This window comes from Homalodisca vitripennis, chromosome 8 (assembly GCF_021130785.1).
Source record: "Homalodisca vitripennis isolate AUS2020 chromosome 8, UT_GWSS_2.1, whole genome shotgun sequence".
NCBI classification, from domain to species: Eukaryota; Metazoa; Arthropoda; class Insecta; order Hemiptera; family Cicadellidae; genus Homalodisca; species Homalodisca vitripennis.
In genome coordinates, this window is record NC_060214.1 from 54039124 (window position 1) to 54045123 (window position 6000).

Genomic DNA, 6000 nt, shown 5'->3' on the forward strand with positions numbered 1-6000 from the left:
TTTCCCGTAAAATCACAAAAGTACAAATACAGTTCACACCAATATTCACTGAAATTTGGGAGGAAGTAGTTATAAGGGAATAAGTGTTTGTCCATGGACAAAGACGAACTCCTTGAAATTTATCAAGTCTAAAGGAGGTTTTCGATTATACCTTACCTTGTTTGAGTGAAAACTACATAGTATTTAGAGGGGAAGAACCATTAGAAATTGCAAGAGGTACACAAGAACAACAAAATGCACCCCACTATGATTCGGATTTATAAATGAAACGGAAGAGAGAGACCTACCTCAAACTGGGTCACATTTGGAAACGACTGTTGGAATGGCTAGCAAACTAGGAATACTGTGGCGACATGTCAGACCGTGTAACGTAATGAAATATAGAGGTATATTAAATTGCCTTGCCCATTAAATTTCAATCACCTGGGTTTACGTCATCGTGTATACTGTATACTGCAGCAAGCTCATCGAGTATTATATCGAAAATACTAATATTAACTAAATTATTCTAAGTAATAAACTTAGATTTTATAGTACCAAAACAAAGTTGTAAATATTACGGAAAAATATGTATAGGCAATTAAAAAGCAAAAACAAACGGATGACTTTCATTCCTGTATAAGCTTATCCGGCTAGGTCAAGGAGTCTGCGAAAACAAGCCAGCAATTAACATGGCAACGGCGACAACAATTGTTGCCGTGGTAACATCTATCAGACAGTCAGCTGTTGGCTATTGTGCTTTTGTCTCCAACTGTCAGACCCAAACTGATAACAGATTTGTATATAGAGGTACCAGTCAGGTGAAAGACTACAAAATTACAAAAATTATTATAAAATTGGTCTTTTATATAAATAATTTTTTTCATGTACATCCTAATAATTTTACAAAAATCCGTAGCGTTAGTTTAATGAGGTACTTGATTTGTTCTACCACACTTACTATTTACAATCCATATCGAGAAATAGTACATTATTTAGCTTTACTACTTCTTTTTGTTATTATTAGATTTATATTTTTGAATATAAATTACTTTATATTCTTACTTTTTGTTCCGTTTTAAATTTCGATAGATTTGAATGATGGTGTACGTCACTCAATGGGATTTGAGTCAGCATCATTGTCCACTCAGTTATAGAACACGATTCTTTTCTTCCAAGAATAAGTAAAATATTTGTTCTCACTGACTGACTGTCCGTTGTAGGACATCTTATGAAATAAACTAACTATTCACTCATATTTTCTTGGAACGATATGTGGTTGGGCGAACTCCTAACTTGTATTATATTACAAAAATAAACGTGTTTTCATCTACGGGTGATATTTGCTTTATAATTAAAACATGCCCGGTTTTCATTTCTGAAGGAGTCAAAAATAATGGATAGGGCTTTAAATTGTGTTTAAAGAGATTTATAAGATAATTTAATAACCTCATTATAAAAAGTTGCATATTGAATATATTACGATGTTTTAGAGCAGATTACATTTACAATAATATTGGTTTATAATTTGTATATACGAGGTATAAAAGATCAATAATGTATAAAGGAAAGAACAGTTTGATAAATTAAACAAAGCAGTATAAATATTTGGTCAAGGGTTTATGTGCTCAGCTGACATTTCCTTACCTTCGATAAATCTTCCACCTTTCATCGCTTGGTTTCCATTAAATTATAACAATAACGCGTACTTTTGCCAAAAAGTTCGTAATGTCATATTATTTCCTTTAAACTAAACATATTTACCAGTTTTCCATACCATTACTTTTTTAATTTTTTAATTTTACAGTTGTATTTATAATTTAATTCTTAATTCTCAAAACAATTGAATGTATCCTTGATCGTCTTAAAGTATTCATAGTATTATTCTGCTACACATAACCTGGGACTAAATAACCAATATTTTAAATTGCCCTCTGTAATACATGTATTCCAATTGATTATCCTAGTATTCCAATTTTAAATAATTAGTCAATTACTCTAATATCTGTAGAACTTTATACATATAATATAGTTTTTTTGTAGTGTTAATTTTTAAGTTAGATTTTGAACTCCATTTTATTTCCAAGTAGCATACGAGCGTATAAATAAAACAATACGGTGTTTATATAGTCTTGTTTTAAAAAAAAATTATGAATTGAATTATATTAATCAATAAGGCTTATCGTATGACAAAAACCAGTGACATTAAATTACAAATTCTGCAATCTGGTGTCTTCCCGAGATGGATAACTAACCTAACAGTCATCCAAAGAGTATGTTGAAATATACAAATAAAATCATATCGAAAGAAAACGCATTATTTTGGAATCATATAAAAAAAATCAGTACGTATATCTCTACAACATATACTTAGTATAAAAACATGAATTATTGAAACTAAAATCAAAATTACAGGTCACGATAGTCCTACACTAAACGACAAAAAAATTCAAATAGTTCATATTAACGACCTACAAGATTTTTTAGGTCAAGAATAAAACATAATTTAGTTTGACATCTTAAAGCAGTCCTAAACTGGCAATGAAACTTCATCAATAATCATAAAATAAAAAGAAAATTAGAGAAATCTTAAAAGGTTAAGTTATTAATTATTTAGAGTTGATTGTCTGTACTAAAAAATAAAGAGCAATATACTTTAACTTTCCAACTTATACATTTGGTATTAACCGAAAAGTCTTAAATACTGTATGTGTCTATTGTTAGTTTAAATGTGACAAGGTCAAGCTTGTTTAAAGTTCGAAATTACGATCGCATTTAAGCGATACAGTGTTAGCATGTTTAAATTAAAAAAGTACTAGCATTTTTAACTAACAGAATACCAAAAACCCAAAGGACTGTAAAAGCTCTCTCTACTTTCTGGAGTTGCCCGAAGCCTCAATTTTTAGACTAAGTGCAAATATGATTTAAATACATCCCAACGTAAACCACTATCCCATGAGTTTCTAGAGTTCCTATATTTATGTCATAAGTGTCTTTTATTAGTTAAAGCATTTAATTAATAGACGACATTTACTGCTCAGACAGTTATTCTATATCCACTAACCTCAGGTGATTTTTTTCAACATGTTTCAACAAGTTGCAAGCTGATTTTTTTTAGTTTCTTTTTCGCTGACATTTTTAAGATGTCTTCAGACGTACACGAACTCCATATTGCATGAGTAAAGTCAGTGAAAGCTTCATATTTCAGTAATTGTACGAAGCATAAGGGAAACAGGATCAAATCCAATATTCAAATTAAACCATTCTTAACATATCGACGTTATGCATTTTTACCATCCAGTTTGAATTTCTCATTTCATTTCTGATGAATAATGAATAATTTTTAAATCATTAAAAATGATGCTCATATTAATGTCTATCATAAATTTCAAAACCACCATTTCAAGATAAATGATAGTTTTTTATACAGATGGAATGTTACAGAAACATAATATGCTGTACTTTTCAGTGTACTTTCTGATATCAAAGATTCATGAATTTATGTAGAAGCAATATGTACAGTGGTAAGATTAATTCATGAATAATTGCTTTTACGATAATTGGACAATAATAAATAATTAGGTTTTCTTTAAAATATCTTAAGGCAATTACTAACATAAACATTGTGAAAGAAAATGTAATTATAACGATAGAACGTATGGATTATAATAAACTAATTTCTAAATAGTTAAGTATAATGCAATTTACAACTTCGATTATTAAATTTAACATAATAGCTTTTGAAAGGATTGATAAATAAACATACAGTTTTGTAAAATTTCCCTCAGTAAACAAATTTATATTTCAAATGACCTGATTTGATTTTAAAATATGATGGCGTATTTAAGATAGTTTTTAAAATTAAAAACATGCAAGAAAAAAGTAAATTATGTTTTCAAGATACTATATAAAATGAGTCGTGATGCTAATACAATATTAAAGGTGTAAGTAGACAGGTTTTTAATTACCCCAGGAAACTCCTTCTTTAATCTTTATTCCATAGAAAATAAAATCTTCAAACTTATCCCAATGAATACATATACTTGTAACTTTATTTCTATATATATAAAAATGAATGTTTGTATGTTTGTCCTTTACGGAATCGTGAACTATTGGACCGATCATGATAAAAATTTGTACGTATATGTATTTTTTCCACGGAGAAGGTTTATAAGCTATGCCCATCCCTTTCCAGATTCAGGATTCCGCCCCACTGGTTAAAGAAATACCCATAAGAAATGCATTGCAGCAAACATATGTTAACGTCTTTTCAAATTTTTAATCAGCTGTTCTTTGTAAACATATATTACACTTATAGTTTTAAAGCATAGAGTAAGCTTAAGAGAAACGACAAATTTTGTTTAAACTGTTTTTGCAATCACTGTTAAACATAGACTTTACTATCCAGATAATACAATTCAAATTTGACGTAAAAATTCACCTTGAACTGCAATATTTATTTAATATAAACCATGCTCATGCTTGATCAGAAGAGTAATGCAGATATCATAATTACTATCTTACGTTGGCTACAAATATAAAGAATCGTACGCTTTTTGTAAGCTTTTGCTCGTGTATGAGCACTTCTGGTTCAAGTGAATTATATTGTCAACGCCGATGTAGAGTTTGACTTGTTCCCACGATCTGTAAAAAGTGTATATTTGTACACGTAAATGTACTTTATTATAAAGTAGTCTAACACTCAAGCTTTAAGTTCAACCAGAAATTTATTGTAAAGACAAAAATGCATAAAAACTTAGCGCCTTAAAATAATGTTCGGCTATTTAATATACGCAAATGTCTCGTAATTTTAGTTTGTAATTTGTAAGCGCTTTGATAACTTTTATATTTTGCAGCGTTGCTTGGTGGTGAGTTACATAAATGGGCATAGCATATAAACCTTCTACGTGGAAAAATACATATACATACAAATTTTCATTATGATCGGTCAAATAGTTTTACTATTCTATAAAGGACATACATACAAACATTTATTTTTATATATAGAGATAAACCATGCTCATGCTTGATCAGAAGAGCAATGCAGATATCATAATTACTATCTTACGTTGGCTACAAATATAAATAATGTTATAAAATCAACCTTAGTTGTTTTTTTTTTTTGACAGAAGTATCAGGAATGTGGTACATACCTTCATAATGCGCCCAAGAAGCTCACGAAGGAACGACTATCAATTATCTCAGCAATGTTTAGAATTTGATAGAAAATGAATAAGTGAATATAGTGTACTGTTTTCAACGGGAAATTGCGTGCGAAGCCGCGGGAAACTTATTGAAATGCGCAGCGAAGCGCGCCGGGTCCGCTAGTATTTTGTAAAATAAACAGCACACACCTACATTCTGGGAACGGACTGTGTAAGGTGTCATGTAAATCGTATGTGCAAGCCACAGAAATATTCATACAGTTTTAATGGGCTTTATTATTAGAACACAATGCTGTAAACCACTTTTCACCATCTTTATTTACTCAAAAATTTCAGCTGTTAAAATAATACCAATAATGAACATTCAAACTGCAACTAATTCATCAAGGATAAATATATAAAGAATGACTCACTGTCAGAAAATATACAACTAAAAATATTGAAATAGATTCTTCAAATAATTAATCGTTTAAGTATTGGAGTTTGCCTACTTAATTAAATATATCGATGTTTCTCCATGTTTTATATATTAAAATTAATGTGTTTCAACATTATTCAATAAACATGTTTAACCCTTATGATCAGTTTCAAGATAGTGTGTAGAAAACCTTCATCATTACAATAAGTTATATACGTGTACCAAATACTTCCAATTTGTATTTAATAAGACCGAAGCTGTGGGCAAGAATTGGGTAATTATAAATAATATTAAATCTATAGATTTAGAAGATGGAATATATTTCTTTGAAAAATCTCGGCAGTGAATATCAAAGCAACAAAGCCTAAGCTAACTTTGTTGCGTTTTCATTAAACTAATGCTTTACGTGGCCGTGCAATTAAGGTGGCGGTGGATGAC